We start from the raw sequence: 17,593 nt of genomic DNA, 5'->3' as shown, positions 1-17,593 counted from the left end.
TCAAAGATTTGACTTTTAGATTTATTGAGGATCCCTTCTATTTATATATTTTCTATTACCATTATAATTTATTTCTTTCTATTGGGGGAGTGTTATTTAACTATTTTTCTACATTCTTGAATGTAGGAATATAAATCTTTCTTGCTTTCGCTACATCTCATAAGTAATCATATGTCATATTTTCATTATCATTCATCTATTTTCTAAATACCAATTCTTGTTTGTCCCATAAGTAATTTAGAAGTATATTTTTTAGTTTCCAAAAATGTATGGATATTCTAGTTCTCTTGTATCTATTTATACAAAAATTGTGTCATGGTCAAATTCTGAACAAATACAATCCCTTTTCCACCACCTATAGAATAGATTTTTTAAAATATCCTGTTTGTACTTAAAAATAACTCTATTCTGTCTTTCTAAGAAATTGTTCTATAATTTGTTTGTTCACTGTGTTACTCAAGTCTTTTAAATTCTTACAGATTTTTGTCTAATTACTCTGTCAATTACTCATAGATGTATAGTAAAATTGTCCACTATGGTTGTGAATTTGTTTACTTATCCCTGAAGTTTTTATAATTTTTACTTTACATATATTGAGATTATGCTATTTGATGTAAATTTAGAAATGTTTTATAAACCTAGTGAACTGTCCTTTTGTCATTATCTAGAGATATGTTTATTTCTAGCAATGCTTTTTTTTTTCCTTAAAGTCTGTTTCATCTGATATTAACATAGCTACTTTGGCTTTTGGGTTTGGTTTTAATTTCTACAGTATATCTTTTTCTATGATCTTAGTCTTTGTGAATCTTTATGTTTTACCTCTGTCTCTTATAAAGAGTATATGGTTTCTTTTTAAAACAAACTGCTGATGATGTTAATTAGCACCTTTGCTCCATTTATACTTAACACAATGACTGATACATTAGCACTTATCTGTCATGATGTGGTATTGTTCTGCGTATTCTACATTCTTCCCCTTATTTATTGCTGCATTTGAATTGATTATATTTTAATCATTCAGTTAGTTGGCTCCCATCCATTTGTTCATAAGCTATATACTGTTTTGGAATTCTCTCAGTGTTACCCTTGAAATGATCAGATGCATTTGGGGCTTATCAAAGTCTAATTAATTACTGTTAATTAATATTCTCGTCCTCATCCTAACAATGCAAAGACCTGAAACATTTTTCACTGCATTCTCTAACCCTTATCTAATACCCACTAGCATGTTCTTGCTGTCCTGCATTTAATTTTGTATATATTTTTTAATTCCAAAAGACATGATGATGATGATGATGATTGCTTTATACAATATGCACACATAGCAATATTTTTTTCCATTTACCCACATATTAAGATTTTTATTCATCTTGGGGCACCTGGGTGGCTCAGTGAAGTCTCCAACTTCTCCCTAGTCACTATCTCGTAGTTCCCGGGTTCGAGCCCCACGTCGGGTTCTGCGCTCACAGCTCAGAGCCTGGAGCCTGCTTCAGACTCTGTGTCTCCCTCTCTCTCTGCCCCTCCCCCACTCACACTCTGTAGCTCTCAAAAATAAATAAACATTACAAATTTTTTAAAAAAGATTTTTACTCAACTTAACTTCTTCCTGCTTTTTCATCTGGCATCATATTCCTTTTCCCTGAAGTTAACCCTTTAGTATTTCCTTTACTACTGATGGCAAATTCTGTTTCATTTTGTCTGGAAATGTCTTTATTTTCCCTGCATATGTTAGTACTTTTCTTCTCTCAGCGTTTTGGAAATATCAGTCCTCCGTATTTGGTCCCCCACTGTCGCAAGTAGGAAGGCAGCTGTTGGCCTGTTGCTCTTTTCAAGGTAATCCAAGTTACGTTCTTGATCTTTCTCGCTATAAGATGCCACGCATCGACTTCCTGTTCAAAATGCATTGGGTTTCTGAAAATCTGGATTAATGTCGCTCAACGGTTTTGAAAAAAAATGCTCAGTCATTATCTCTTCAAATATCATTTCTGTTCCTTTAGAAAACATGTCACAGATGCAATATTTCCCTCCCCTCTTCCCAAGATTCAAATTAAATGATTGTCCTACCTTCTCACTGTATTCTCCATGGTTATGGAAGGCACTCACATATATTGCCTTTTGTGTTTTCTTATTATAAAGACTGCCACCATTAGCATTAGCTATTTCCCCTTCTATTTCCAGTTTTTCATTTGAGTGCTTCCTCTCAGACCCAAAGGAAGTCATTGCTCTAGATGCTTTAAAATTACTGTGCTTTTCTGGGGCGCCTGGGTGGCTCCGTGGGTTAAGCGTCCGACTTCAGCTCAGGTCACGATCTCGCGGTCCGTGAGTTCGAGATCCGCGTAGGGCTCTGGGCTGATGGCTCAGAGCCTGGAACTTGCTTCCTATTCTGTGTCTCCCTCTCTCTCTGCCCCTCCCCCGTTCATGCTGTGTCTCTCTCTGTCTCAAAAAAAAATAAACGTTAAAAAAAAAATTTTTGTGTCTCCCTCTCTCTCTGCCCCTCCCCCGTTCATGCTGTGTCTCTCTCTGTCTCAAAAAAAAATAAACGTTAAAAAAAATTTTTTTTAAATAAATAATAAAATTACTGTGCTTTTCAAATATTTATTCTTTTCATACAATTACCTCTTCCTCTCCGTAATGCTAGCAATGCTGACAATGCTCTTAGCTGGCCTTACCCCATCTTACCCAGATCCCTAAAGCCTTGCCAGGCTCATGACCTCATTCTGCCTCCCAGACTCTCTTGCAGAAGGGCAACAGACAAGAAACCTTAGTCGGCCTGGTTTGGGGAGAAGGGGATACAAAAGGAAGGCTCCAATTTGCTACAGGGAATTAAGACAAATGTTTTTGGCAGTTTTTATTTTGTCTTTAAAGTTCTGTTCCCATAGCAAAGGGCTTTCCTCTAAGGACTGATCTATCGATTCGTTACCTCACTGGGATGGGTCACCTTCTCAAACTCAGGACAGAAATTTGGCGGGGGGGGGGGGGGGGGGGGTGGCGGTGTGAAGGGGGAGCAGGGAAAATGGAAGAAGCCAATGGCCAAGCCAGTAGCTGCTGGGTGCCTGCAGATGGGAGGAGTCAGAGGCAAAACAGACCAGAGGAAAAAAGACACAAAAAGTTCCAAGGCCGGGGATGGTACAACAAAATGCCCCGTTCACCCCATTTGCCCCAGCTCCCCCGCGATCCTCCTTATCCACTCTCAGGAGGACCCTGTCTCTTCTGTGACAAGGAAATCCCTTCATCTGCTACCACACTTCTCTCCTTTCCTTCGCTGCCTGAGCTCCTCGGACCCTGGGTCCCGTCGTCCCCTCCCGCCTGCTCCCTGGGCATCAGTGTTCCCTCACACTGGAGGGAGTCTCCCTTGAGATCCACATTCAATACCCACTTAGTTGTCATCTTCATATGTATTTCTCAAAGGCACTTAACATCTTCCCACTATCGAAATCTGGGTCCCCTATTACGTATTCTCCTTTTCAGCGAACAGTCTCCAAACCTCTCTGGTCACATAGAGCGGAAATGTCATACCTTCGTAACTACCATTCCTCAAGCCCATATCTGGTCCACCTGCCTATCCTGACCCCCCAAGCCCCTAAACATTTCTCGAGCCTGTCCCCGTTGATCTTCTTAGCCACCACCCGATACCTGCTGACCCATCTGCCTGCATAGACTTTGCTGTCCCATCCATTCCTATAGCAGCCACCAGGACCTCTGTGAAAATGCAAATCTGACTCCATCGCTCCCTTGCTAAAAATGCGTCAGTGATTCCTTAATGATCTTAGGAAAAAGAACCCAAGAATCCTTAAAATAGTGTACTAACAGGAATCCTATTTTGAAACATACGCACACCCCCACACACTTTTTACCTTCTGCCTTCCCCAAGAAGTCAACGTCTCCCTAGATGGCAAAGCATCTATCCACTGGGGAGAAATTTGGCCTGAAAAGGAAGAACGCCGAGGGAAGGAAGGGAGTTCATATCCAGAGTTTTAATTTCAAAATGGAGTTCTGCAGCAAACCAATAGCCATGCAAGGGAGATTTTTCTGAATTCCTTTATCCTCTTTTTTGGCTTAACTGGGAATCAAGACTGACTGTCCACACCACCGGGTTCTCCACAGGACAGAGCCGGTTCCCCCTGCAAAGGCCATTTGGAAAACAAAACAGAAACACAGCAAGACCTGGGGTCAGGCTGAATCATCCAGGGGATAATTGCTGGGCCCGGACCAATTGGAGGGAAGGATAGAGGAAGGGGGGAAGGGGGGGAGTGGGGAGGGGGGAGGAGGGGAGGGGGAGGGAGGGAGGCCCAGCCACAAGGTGCACAGACTGCCGGCCAAGCCACCAACCTCAGCAGGGCGCTAGGTGGCCAGAGAGACAAGGGGCGCTACTGCGAAGACCAAAAGTGGCGGAGAACAGTCCAGGTCACTTCAGGGCTCCAAGGTCGCTTTTGTCACTGTTGCTACAAGTACCAAGCAAGCCAAAGCCCAGCCCCATGCTCAGGAGCCAGCCTGAAAAGTTGCCCGGTAAGCGTAGCCAAATCTAAGCATGTTTACTCAAAAAGGACTATTTCTATTTTTATTTCACGCTAAGTTTTGAAGCTGAAATTCTTGCTCCTCAGCAGATGGAGTTTCTGAGAAAGATGAAATTAGAGACCGATCCCCCCACCCCCCCCCAAAAAAAAAAAGAAAAGAAAAAGAGAAGGAGGGCAGGGAAGTGGAGAGGGAAAGAGGAGGGGCAGAGGAAGGGGGAAGGGGAGGAGGAGAACCATCACTGCTCCGCACCTGTGCCTCTGGCTATGGTGTCCTGGAACCGCCCCCCCCCCGCCCCCCTCCACCTGCTGTCTCTCACACCCCACTCTCCCTCCATTCTCAAGACACAGTGTCCACCCCCCCCCCCCCACCTCCCCGGTCCTTTTTCAAACCTGCTCGCCTACAGGCACTTTCCCACACAATCTATCCCCCCTCCCCCTGGCTGCCGCACCCTGCCCGGTGGTCCGGACTGTTTGGCCCTGCCTCGCTTTCCCGAGGAAGCCGCCCCAGACCATCCCCCCTGGCCCCGCACCCCTCCCCCGCCTGCAGGGGCCCAGAGGCACCCCCCCCCCCGCCGCTTATGGCCCCAGAGTTCCCTGAACTTCTCCTGGTCGCCGTCTCCCCCGCTGGCAACCACGGTGCTGTCGGGTTGTGCCCTTGATTCCGCCAGCCCGGAGACCCTGAGCCCCACGCTGGCAGGACCGTTTTGCTCACCCCTGCACCTCACACCAAGGGCATTCCATCGGTCTTTACCGAATGAAAGAATTGCTCCATAAATCTATAAAGAGGTGAACAATCCCATCTGTTCAAAAATGTACTGGGCTGCCCTGTGAGCCAAGCGGCCCCCATCCCTGCGGGTTCAAGTTCAGCAGCACGGTTGCCATGGGGGGACACTTTAGCGGCAATGCCCGCACTGGATGGATGGCCAGGGTGCACACGGCTCAAGTCTCATCCATCTCAAGTCCCATGCTTCGCGGGATTGAAGTGTTCCCAGAGCCAGTGCCATTTCCTCAGATCATGAGGGTGGCCAAGGCATCCTTGCCCAGCGTGTGCTTGAGACCAGAGGACGGCGTTCTCCACCGCAGGAGGAGGAGAATGAGCGTATGTCTGTGCCCCTGGTGGCTCTGCATTCATCGCTGGGGATTTGTTGTTGTCTCCCCATTAGCTGCTGCTGCTGCTCAAGGCAGTGTGTGTGTGTGTGTGTGTGTGTGTACGTGACGTGCATGGACACAGTACATATGTATGGGTAGGGGTGGGATACGGAACTGGGGGACCAACTTATAACCAACATAAAATGTTTTGTGCCAGCCTCAGCAGCACCATGGGTGATGCACGTACGAGGTGGAGAGGAAGACCCTCTTCCAGGCGTAGCTCACTACCCAACACCCCACCACCACCTACATCTTTATCCAAAAGGCTAACAATTTGGTTCCCCTGAGTTTTAAAATATTTTGCTTCTGAAAACCTTGTTAAAATGAAAATGCTTTTGGAAGGGGAACGGTTCAAGCTTCTATACTCCGCGTTGTAGAGACGATTGCGATGGCTAATTAAGAAGGGCCTGGAACATCAGACACAAGGTGAGGAGTGGGGAACGTCAGCGAAGGAGGATGGGAAAACCCAGCATCCAGAGAGCTGCCAGCGGTGGCCTCTGTCGCCTGTAAACATCACTGGCGCAACTTGGCTTGGGAGGCCCACAGGATAACTGTCTGTCCTCAAAGGAACACTGCAGATCTCTGAGATAGAGGGGTGTGCTCCGTTTAGTTTAGATTCAAAGAAAAAGTGCCGGGTTCACTTGAGGTTCTCTGATCAAGGGCAACAAGCAGCATCTTGGGGGCTCTGCAGCACCGACGGTGACAGCCTGGCCATTTCCCGGTTAGGAGACATAAGGAGCAGCAGCAGGGAAAGCCACCTATTACTGGTGGGATGAGGTCCACATAACTGCTCTGGGGAGCTCAGGACCACCCCCTATACCCACCCCCTGCAGAGATCCTGCAGCACTCAGTGTCAAGTTTAAGGAGGACCCGGGGAAGTGAGGGTGCAGAAAGAAATGAAGGATGGAGAGAGGAAAACAAAGAAAGACAGAGAAGGAGGAGGACAGGTTAAGCATCTGGAAAATTACTGCAGGCTCATGGCTTTTGCTGCTTCAAAGCCAGGATGAGTCATCGGCTGGTTGCCTAGGCAACAGCTATCTTCCTCCTGCCGCTGATCAATTTCATCTGCACAAATGTCCCGGGAAACCGTGAGCTGTAAAGATAATATGCCCGAGTCACAGAAAGTCCTGCCAAACGAGGTCTGCATTTCAAGTGTTCTGAGCCAGACCTTATGTATGTTTACCCATCGTCTCTGTAACCCACCCCAGCCCCATTCCAATGTTCACACACACACACACACACACACACACAGCAATGGGCCAGAGCAGGGGTCAGGGATACAGGCAGGAGGAGATTGTCACCTCTGCCTTATTCTGGCTATGCCAGGATCATAACTGCCCAACCTCACCGTCCCCCGCCTTAAAGACAGAGTAGATATGTGGTCATTCTGTCCTCTTAAGTCTCCAAGCAGTTCCCTGGATGATGGAATACAGCCACAGAGGGCAGTCAGGGGCAACTCCGGGGGTCAGAACAGGGAATAGTGGCCACTGTCTCTACCCTGAGTCCTCCAAAGACATCGCTGTCACCTTCTAATACTTTCTTTTTCCTCCCAACACTTGTCACTACACGTGATAGACTAAGTACATAATTGCTTTGTCTTACCCACTAGAGCACAGGCTCCTTTAGGGCAGGAAATTTATTTGTCCCGCTCTCCAGTATATCCTCACCTCCCAGCCCAGCTCATCATCCTGCACATACTAGGTGCTCAGTGATAGTTGGTTGGCTGAACAAAGGGATGAGTAAATGAATAGCAATGTTTTCGGACCACCTCACAGAGAAGGCCACCCTGAAAAAAATTACACAATCAATACCGTCAACCGCCTCCTGAAGGGGTTAACGTCCACGGGACTTCTGTACTATCGGCGAGACAACACCTACAATATGACAAGTCAGGAAACCGTCAGTTTCCATGGTTTCCCCCATCCTCCCGCCACCATTTAGGGCGTGAAGAACTGAGGAAAGATCTTACGGGGGAAAAAGGACGCGCGTCTCATATACACGTAGCTATCCCGCAGCACAAAGCTGATAGAGTTTCCAGGCCCGTTCATCTGCTGCCAGTGTCCTCTAGGGAATGACAGTGTGGCAGGCACGCTGCGTGCATTTTTTGTTTGTTTCACCTTCAAAACAACCCAGGTGATACATATTTTATAATTCCCGTTTTACAGATGAGGAAACTGAGACAAAAGGAGGTGATACATAGATAGATGGATAGATACATACATACATACATAGATGATAGATAAATAGATGACTGATAGATAAATAGATGATAGATAGATAGATAGATAGATAGATAGATAGATAATAGAGAGATACAAGATAGATAGATAGATAGATAGATAGATAGATGATAGGTAAATGATAGATAATAGATAGATAGATAGATAGATAGATAGATAGATAGATAGATGATAGGTAAATGATAGATAATAGATAGATAGATAGATAGATAGATAGATAATAGAGAGATACAAGATAGATAGATGATAGATAGATAGATAGATAGATGATAGGTAAATGATAGATAATAGATAGATAGATAGATAGATAGATAGATAGATAGATAATAGATGATTGATAGATAATAGATGGACAGATAGATAGATGATTGATAGACAGATAGATAGATAAGCAGCATCAGCATGCGACCCCAGTTCTGAGTTCTTAGCCATAGCCGGTGTCACCTCTGCTTGCCTCACCCCTGCACTTGTCCCTGTTGTTCCTTTGGTGAGATTTCCAACCCCTCTTATCCTTCAAGCAGCCCAGAATGTCAATTTTAGCCTGAAGTGTTTTGCCTCTCGTACTGCGCTAATTTTCCAAGTATCTTCACGTAAATGATGTCCTTTGGGCCTCAAAACAATGCCGGCTGCTAAGCACGGGCTCGCCTCACTGCAGATGGGGAACGTGAGAAACAGAAAGGTGATGTGATTTGCATGACACCGTTCACCCAATCAGAGCTGGGGTTTGCACATCGATGCTCAGACGCCACTGTCTCCCCAGTCCAAGTGCGCTCCGGAAAAGAGCATCCGAGGGCACTCTCGGTGTGATCAGCCCCAGGCCCTGCCCGCACCCTAATTTGGCTCTGGGCCCCCACCATTGCTCAGAGCTGTCCGTGAGAAGCCTCAACCTGGCTCTCATTGATCCCCCTTGTCAGCTAATTCTAGGCAGAGCCAGCCCTGGGGAACCTTAGGGACCTTCCTTCTGCAATAACAGGAAAGCAACCTGAGATTTCAGAGGAAATCTGAGTATGTGAGAGTCTAAATGTTATGGCTTAATTTGGAAAATGGTGCCAGATATTTGTAGTAATTTTATCTTCACTCTTTCCTGGCCCTGATCCCCTTAGCCTCAGTCTGCTCTCCACCCACCCCCTTTCCCCTTCAAAAAGAAATAACCTTGCATCATCCGCCATGCAGTAAAAATGCTTCAAATTATAGCTCTGGGGTCATCCTTCTGAGAAACGAGTTCACAAAATATTCTTACCCGCTCTCTCTCTCTCTGCAAACACTGCTAGGCCAGGTGGGAATGAGTAATTAGAAGAGCCAGAATTATACATTTGAATCCAAACACTTATAAGATGTCCCTACTGGCCGGCAACCAACAGACATATAAAAGAAACATGCTAATGATCACCAAAAATGAGGAGTCTCGCTTGCTTTGAGTGGTTTCTATGAACGACTCCACCTGCCCGCCAGAGCCATTCTTTTTCCTCAGCATGGCTTCCTTTCTCTATGATTTGTCTATATGGACGATTTTCCTGTCTGTATGAAAGCCACATTTTCCCTCTGTGTCTGAGCCCGTGTGTTTTGTGCACACATTTGCATGTCTTCGTTGGTGGGAGTTGGACCGAGAGGGGGCCTGCCATGTGCTGGGCACTGGGCCAGGTGCTTCCGGGATGTGACCTCAGCCCCACCTCCAGGGGGCTATAACAGCAATATGATTGCTAGTGGGTTTTTTTTCCTTTTACAGGTGAGGAAACTGGGGCTCGAAGAAGTTAAGGAACTCGTCGACCAGCACAAAATAATGTAAAATTAATCCTAGCAGTAGACCCAGAACGGTAACTGGGTATCATCCACGCATTCACACAATACTTTTATTTCAGCACGGGACTACTCTTTCCAGTGAATCTGAATGACCATCGCCGCTGAGAGACCAGGAGGAGAAAACTATATTGAATCTTTAATAACGTTCTTTTCCCCCATTTATGAGATCCACGGAGACAATGGAGTGTTCACCTTAATTTTGTTTGGGCCAAAATTAGTTCTCACAGTGTAACCCCTCAAAAGCATGATGTTATGTGTCAAAATTATTTACAAACCAAGTCAGAGACATTTTAGATTTTCCAAATCCACCTATCCCCTCAACTATGAGGGCAGGATGATAGCTATTTGTTATGTTTCCAGTAATACGTCATTACATTAATTCTAATGATGATGCATGAGGCCGTGTTAGAATATTTAAACGATTTGTCTGTCTTCAGTGATTGAGCTTAAGAAAAAACAAATTCTGATTAATGAAAAAAACATAAGTCTAATTCTTAATCAAGCCTTGCCTATGAACATACATCTGAAGAAAAGTGGGCCAGGCCACAAGAAAATCATCCTGCTGATGTCTTCCTTAATTAGTCATATCTGACCCACAACTTGGACAGTACTTCTGTTACACTCATGTGCTGACCGATTAGATGCATCATCACCCCATCCACAGAAAGCATAAGAATGGTTACTGCTGACTTTATAAAGAGCAAAATATTCTCAAGCTACTGAATTTTTCAATATTAACATGGATGAGTAAAATTCTTTCCTTTCTTTAGAGCTATGCGCTTTGCCTTACTCTACGATTGTGGTCAGAAAGTTGAGTATAAATCGTGTTTTTATAACATAAAACATATTTTCCCATTCATTCTTGTGTGTGTGTTCTCATTCATTTATGTGATTAACGTGGGCATTTTCCTGAAGGAAATGAAAGTTTCATTAAATATAAATGGCACAAGTTTCCTATTGTTAAAATTGAGGATCTTAAACATGGTGACCTCAAGAAGATCTGGGAAAGCTCAAACACAGGACAGCAAGTTAGGACAAAAAGAGGCAAAAAAAAAAAAAAAAAAAAAAAACACTGGAAGCTGGGGTCTTGGCTGGGTAGTATCATTGGAGCAAAGGTTGTATGGGACCAAGTGACAAGATAAGAGGCTGCAGAGACAAGCAAAAGTCAGACCTTGAAAGGCCTTATCAAGGCGCACATACTGCGAAATCCACTAGCGGGTTTTTAGGCACAGTGACATGGTCAGCTTGGAAACGAACTCTGAGAAAGGTGACTCAATCAGCAGTATGAAGATGCCCTGGAGGACAGACGCCACCGACGGCAGGAAGAATGTTTATAGTAACCCAGCGAGAAGCAATGGAGAACTAATCCAAGGCCATCCATGAGGATGGAGATGTGGTGGTGGGTCCAGGAGAGTTTAGACAGACGGAAGCTCCAGGAGGTTGTGACTGGGCCTGGGAGTGGGGAAGGACTGTGACTGGGAAAGGAAGGAAGTACAAGTTAGTGAAGGAGCCAGCCTGGAAAGGATCATAAAGAGGCTGCTATATGCCAGGTAAGGAGATAAGAAACACCAGAGCAGGTGCATGTTTGGCCAGGGATTTAAAATAATGAACTTCCAACGTATGTGTACAGCTTGTGGAGCTGTCCCACAGAGCGCTCGGTGGGACTGGAACATCAGAGGGGAAATCAGTGCTCACCCGTGGAAGCCGAAGCTGGCTCTTGGTGAGGTCGCTCACTACGTGGGTACGGAGCGAGGAGAGAAACACGTTTAAGGGGGTGAGTGAAGAGGCTCCCATGAAAAAAGATAAGGCGGGGAAGGCCCAGCAAATAGTGATGACCTTGGATGCCGAAGAGAAAGAGAAGTTCAGGAAGAAAGCAGTCCACACAAAGACTGCGGAGACTAAAAAGTACTCTTTGTTTTGCAGAGCATGGGTGAGTCCGTTTCAATGCAGTAAGAACAGAAGCCAGAATGTAACAGGTCCAAGAGTTGGAGTAAAGATTGCAAATACAGTCACTGGCATTCTAGGCACGTTATATACCTGCAAAAAGGTTTACAATACTTGTTTTTCATTACAGAAGAATATACCCATATGATATAAAGCTTAGCAGATAAAGAACACAAGCTCACCCGTGATTTCTATATCTCGAAACAAACCACTGCACTTGGTCAATTTTCTCCCAGTCTTTAACCATGTGAATATACTTCACTTCCAACTACTGTCTCTTAAGAAACCTGAAGGTGAAAACCTACAAAAATTCCAACACGTCCCCCAAACGTATCTGTAGCTTGCCTTAAATATTTGTCTTACTTCAAAGCATCTTTGCAAGAGCATGGCCCCAAATAATAGGCCTTGAACTTAAAGCTGGGGCCATGTGTTGTTCATAACATACCCAATCTTCAACTTCTTTTCATAGCCTTTAGAAGTCTCACTCCAGCAAAGCCAGCAATCGAGTGTCAAACTCGGAACCTCAGCCAAGTGTCTCCCTGCCCCCAGGGGCTACCCCAGGCTTCACCTGAAACATACAAGGCGTATGGATCACGTCCCCGGAAACTGGAATGGAAGTGGGCAATCATCCCACATCAGATCATTTACTAGAAGCAACTTCTTTCTTATTCCATACATCATACCAAACATTCTCCAGCTTCTCACGTCGCCCAACGCATACTTAAGTAACTGGGCTTGCTGGAGTAAGAACGAGAAAGGTTCAAGTTTACCTAAGCCTGACCTCACCTCCAGGCCGGCCTGGCGAATGTTGCAAGAAGGCTGGGCTGTCTCCCACGTAACACCCCGTCTCCTTCTTTGATATTCCTGAAAGCAAAACCTCTTCCGAAATTTGCCCTGACTTCACGGAGACAGGGACAAATGGATAAACGTTTTCCAAGTGTCAGCAGCCAGGCTTTCATATGGAAATTTTACAAGGGAAGAGGTAATGTTGGAAGTGGTGGGAGGGAGGAGTGAAAGTTTAAGACTAAAGATGTCTATGAATTTGTGCCACAGAGGCCGTCCCTGGTGCTAGTAATTCTGGGAGGAAAGCCACATAAATATTTGCATTTTACTGGGAGTTCCCCCGAGCCACAAGTCTTAACCCCAAGGCAGCACAGCTTGAAAAGCAGGAAGAGTCTGGGGATACTTCAACTTTGTGGTGTCCTTCCAATGGTACTCTCTATCTAGTGATCTGTAGCTCAATTTTTTTGGTATCCAGTTAGGGATTATTCCTTTTGCAAAGAGCTTTTACAAGTACAGAGACTCGTGTCGAATGGGCCCCTTGAAGCGTTGGGCACTAGCCCTCTTCTGTCGGTTGATAGGGTCTGGGTGGCCCTGTCTAACCATGGCTGGATAAACCTGGATAAAACTAAATCTCGTAGGCGGTCCCATGTGGAGTCCTTAGTATGGTAAACAGATCCAAGCAGACCCACCCCAGAGGACCTCAGAACTCTTCCTACTTCTCGATGGCAGCTTGAAAACCACTCATCCAACCCAATGTCCCAGTTTTACAGATGAGCAAATAGGAGGCCCAAAGAAAGAACATGATGATGTCCAAGGTCATACAGCTAGTGGCAAAACCAGGATCTGCTCACTTCTGGTGCTTTCTCCCGTTCCATTTTGGAGCTGCCACTATGACCTTTGATTTTACGCTTAGTACTCATTGGATAACACTGGTCCGGGAGACCATCAAGCCACTCGGACCCCGTGTCTAGGACTTGTGTCACCAGGACCTTCAAGAGCAAGCCAGAATCCTTTTCCACCTCCATCCTTCCAGTCCGCGGCCTGATGGGAAATTTAGAATTTAGGACTCAAATTTTAAATGGTCCAGATGAGATGGGTAGGCAGCCATTAATGAACAATGAAACTCCATTGTATTTGATCTTCCTCTGGTCCCTCCTGAATTCACAAGCAGAGAACCCTGTAATTCCTTTGCCATTGGAAACAGGGAGAGCATCCAGAGGGGTCGGCAGGGCTCTAAGGAGAGCAAGCCTGGGGACACCCTGGGTAGCATTCCTGCAGGGAGCATCTACTGAGCGCCTACTGTTTGTCATACTCTGTGCCTTGCACGGGGGACGCAAAGACTGTTAGTCCCCAGGCCTGGTCAGGAGGGGTCTGGGTGGCTCTGTCTAACCATGGCTGGATAAACCTGGATAAAACTAAATCTTGTAGGCGGTCCTATGTGGAGTCCTTAACTCTACCCCAACCTGTCTTGGGAGTTCCATGATTATCTCTGAGCCTCCGAATGAGGAGAGTCAGGGACAAAAAGCAAATCTACCAGGTCAGTGATTATGAGGTAAACAGGGCCAGTCCTGGCCACGACCGCACCTCTCCTCTCCCCTTTTCACCTCCTCCTTCTCTCTCTCCTGCAAGGATGCCCACCACATCCCACGCCCAACACCTGCCCCTCTGTCCCTCGCACTGTTCCCGCTCTGTCGCAGGGCTCGCAAAGATGTATGCTGCGTTTTTTCCTCGACCTTCTGAACTTCCCCGAGCTCCCGTGTGCCCAGAAATACAAATATTCACCTGCTAGGACCGCCAGAACAATGAAATAAGGCAATGAGTAAAAGGTATCTATGGCACAAAACAGTTCCCTGAGTTGTTACCCTTATTATTATTCATTTCTGTTACGGTTGTTATCCCTTCCCTTAATGATACTACTTTTCCCTGGGGTATTTGCATTCAATAGGAGACAAAGAGCCTCTAAATCCCAACAAATCGGTTCCTAATGGGCTTCAAACCAAGAGGAAGAGAGGGGGCAGGGGTCCTTCAGGGCACCCTCAATATCTCCCCGGGAGTATACCCACGGTGGGGGGTGGGGGGAGGCTCCCTCCACAGCCCAGCCTCCTGGGATGACTGCGTCTGCTGCCCCACTGAGGGCCCGCGTGGCTGTCCTGCTCAGGCACACAGGGCGATCGCCACGCAGCCCGCGGGGACGGGAGCCACAAAACAGATGTTCCCGTGCATCCGCCTTCATCCAGAGAAGTGCTTCCCTTGCAGGCAACTAACTTCGTTTTGCAGGCTTGCCGGAGTCCAGGATAGCCCAAGGTCAAGCTCCCTGGGGCCTCATCTAAAGTTTATAATGAGGCCGGGACTCTGCTGAAGCAAGCCTCAGCATAAAACTGCCTTTCAGCTCGAGGGCAAGGCACCACGACTCAGCATTCTGGTCTACCTCCCCCGGGTCTCTGACTTCTCCCTCCTCCTCCTCATCCGCCGGCTGCTGCCTCAGCCAGGGCTCCTGTCACCTCTCTCTCCCCCAGGTAAACCATAACCAACCAATAATTTACTAAGTGCTTACTCTGTGCCGGGCCATCTAGACAAAAGTTTTTGCATGCAATTTCTCGCCAAGCCTCAACACAAGCCACGAGGTGGAAATTCTTTGTTGGGAAATATTTGGAAAATTTTGGAAAATTTTTGGAAATCTTTGGGAATATTTGTTGTTGGAAATATTGGTTGGGAAATTATTTGATGGGAAAGTTGAGGATGCTCAGCGAAGGTCACTAACTTGACCAGAACTTCCGCCCTTTCACCCCCACTCTCTGGCTTCCTTCCCCCCTGCCCTCCCCTCACCTACTCCCACTCTCTGCCAGCCCACCCACCATCCGCTTACAAGAATCCCTTCACCATGCCATTCACACACTGGAAATCCTTCGGAGACTCGCCGTTGGGTCCAAATAAGGTCAAGGTCCCCTCAATCGGCATCCTAGACTTTTCCCACCCTCACTCCAAGCCAACCACCCCGTCCCACGATCCGCTCCGTCCCACATGAAGCCGCATGTCACCCGAAAGCAGCTCTCCATCCCTCACACCCACCACCCCTTGCGGAATGCGGCTTCCCCAATCTTCCGCCTGACAAACATCCCTTCGTCCTCGAAGACGCAGCCCAAAATGCCACTTGCCCTGTGAAATCTCCCCAAACTCCCTCTGCTCCTTCACTCTGTCTCTCCCTCTGGGGTCTCCCAGCCCTTCCCACTCTTTCCACTAACCTGCTACTGCATCAGATTGTATGCCATTGCCGGTCGGGGGGTCAGCACCCCAAATGGGCTGGGAGCTCTCCCGGGGCAGGGGGAGTTTTTCATTCTAGTCCCGGAACCTTCCACGGGGCCTGGACCGGGTGGTCGATTGAACATTTCCTGCATGCTGTATGGAGGAATCATTTATTTATTCGTTCGGCCAGTTGGTTTTTAGTCCGTTGTGGGCTAGTCTGCTGTCAGGGAGCTAATCTTCGACTATGCACAAGGCGCCACACTAGGGACTAGGGAGGCAGAGAGGAAGAAAAGTCAGACCCCCTGGGAGGAGTCTCAGCTTTGGTCTAATGCTTATATAACCATGGGTTTTTATTACTTTTTTCTTGATTCCCTTCCCAGAAAACAAATGGAGTTGCAGAGCCTGCAAAATACCACCCAATTCCATCCTATTTAATCTGAACACAAGTGCCATCCATTTAACTGCTTACCAAAAAAAAAAAAAACCAAAAACCCTCAATTGTCGGGTCTAAGTCACAAGCTCATGCAAATAACCAAGGTTAGATGGCTTCCAGCTCCACTGAGATCTTCAATCCCTCATGGTGTTAGTTCCCCAAGTTCTACACATCCAATTAACTTTTCTGATTACTCACGGATTAATTAACCAAATTGTGCTGACGAGAAAGCATCGCGGCTTAAGGTGGCTGTCTACATAAGTAGACCTTATTCCACCATGATGATAAACACTGGAAGCACCTTCGGGCAAGGATCCCACCTCTGTGACCCCTGCCAAACCAACCGGCACACGGTGGGCGGTGGGGGAGTGGGGGGGGGGACTCCAGAATTGCAGGTGCAAAGAAGCAGAAGACCACGTCATCTGAAAACCTCATTCTGCACAGGAAAGAAACGAGTCCCGGAGAAGGGCAATGATACGCCCAAGGCTCTTTAAGGCTGAGCTGGGATCAGCACCCAGGTTGCTTAAACTCGTTTGACGATAGTGTCAACCCCACAGCTACCCATTGTTTATTGCCTGGCGTATCTGCTGACCCGGAACCACGGGGCCAAAGGCTGAGGAGCTGATCAGTATTAGTGGCCTGAGGGACATAAATCTGAGGTCAGGGCGACCGAAGCAGCGCAAGTCTGAGGGAGCCCACCCTTGCGAGAAAAGTACAGGGAAGGGATTCTGAATTCTGGACCCCTCTAGGTCTCCAGGCAGTTGCTGACTTGTGAGCCGCAAGCAGAAGCCGCTGGGCAAGAGGCTGAGATACAAGGCAAACGTTTCAGCAGCCTCGCAGCACTCTGGAGACACAATGTGGAGTTGGGGACCCACCGAGAGGATGCTGTGGGAAGCGCTCAACGTTGTAGCTGGGACTCCTTGCATTCGCTTCCTGTGGCAACTAATTATCACCAGTGTAATGGCTTTAAACAACCCAAGTTTACGGTCTCAGTGTCCTGGAGGTCAGAAGACTGGCAGGGGTCCCACTGGGCTCCCATCAAGGTGCCTGGTAGGGCTGCATTCCCGCTGGAGGCCTTCGGGGAGGAGCTGTGCCCTCGCTTTTGCCAGTTTCCAGAAGCTGCTCACATTCCTCGACATGGGGCCCTTTCCCCACCTTCGACACCAGCAACCGCAGGTCGAGTCCCTCTCGTTGAGCATCACTCTGTTCTCCTGCCTCCCTTTTCCACTGTTAAGGGCCCTTGTGATTCTGCTGGGACCACCCAGAAAATCCAGGATAATCTATTTTAAGGTCAGCTGATTAGCAACGTCAACTCCATCTGTCCCTTTCTTTCCCCTTTGCCATGGAAACTAACAGATTCGTGGATTCCCAGCATTAGGATGCGGACGTCTTGGGAGGGGGGCTTTATTCTGCCAACACACCCTAGAAGTAGTGAAACTGAAACACAGTTCTGAATCACCTCAATCCAAACATGATTAAGGCAACAT

The 17,593-nt window shown here is 47.0% G+C and overlaps 2 long non-coding RNA genes across 3 annotated transcripts in view; one reads left to right on the top strand and one right to left on the bottom strand.

Annotated features, from left to right (window-relative positions):
• Nucleotides 1-5,986: 5,986 nt before the first annotated feature.
• Nucleotides 5,987-17,593, bottom strand: part of LOC122235990 — a 32,076-nt gene continuing 20,469 nt past the window's right edge. The window contains exons 3-4 of one of the 2 annotated variants that reach the window (XR_006214190.1): nt 15,673-15,826; nt 5,987-6,756 (exon numbers count right to left, since the gene is read on the bottom strand). This is a non-coding gene — a long non-coding RNA (uncharacterized LOC122235990). The remainder of the gene's footprint in view (nt 6,757-15,672; nt 15,827-17,593) is intronic. The other variant, XR_006214189.1, reaches the window with a different exon arrangement.
• On the top strand, nt 14,069-17,400 carry LOC122235991. The gene is made up of 3 exons (XR_006214191.1): nt 14,069-14,256; nt 14,708-14,946; nt 16,054-17,400. It is a non-coding gene; the product is annotated as an uncharacterized LOC122235991 (long non-coding RNA).

The sequence above is a fragment of the Panthera tigris genome, chromosome F3 (assembly GCF_018350195.1).
Source record: "Panthera tigris isolate Pti1 chromosome F3, P.tigris_Pti1_mat1.1, whole genome shotgun sequence".
NCBI lineage: Eukaryota > Metazoa > Chordata > Mammalia > Carnivora > Felidae > Panthera > Panthera tigris.
This window is presented reverse-complemented; position numbering and strand designations above follow the sequence as displayed.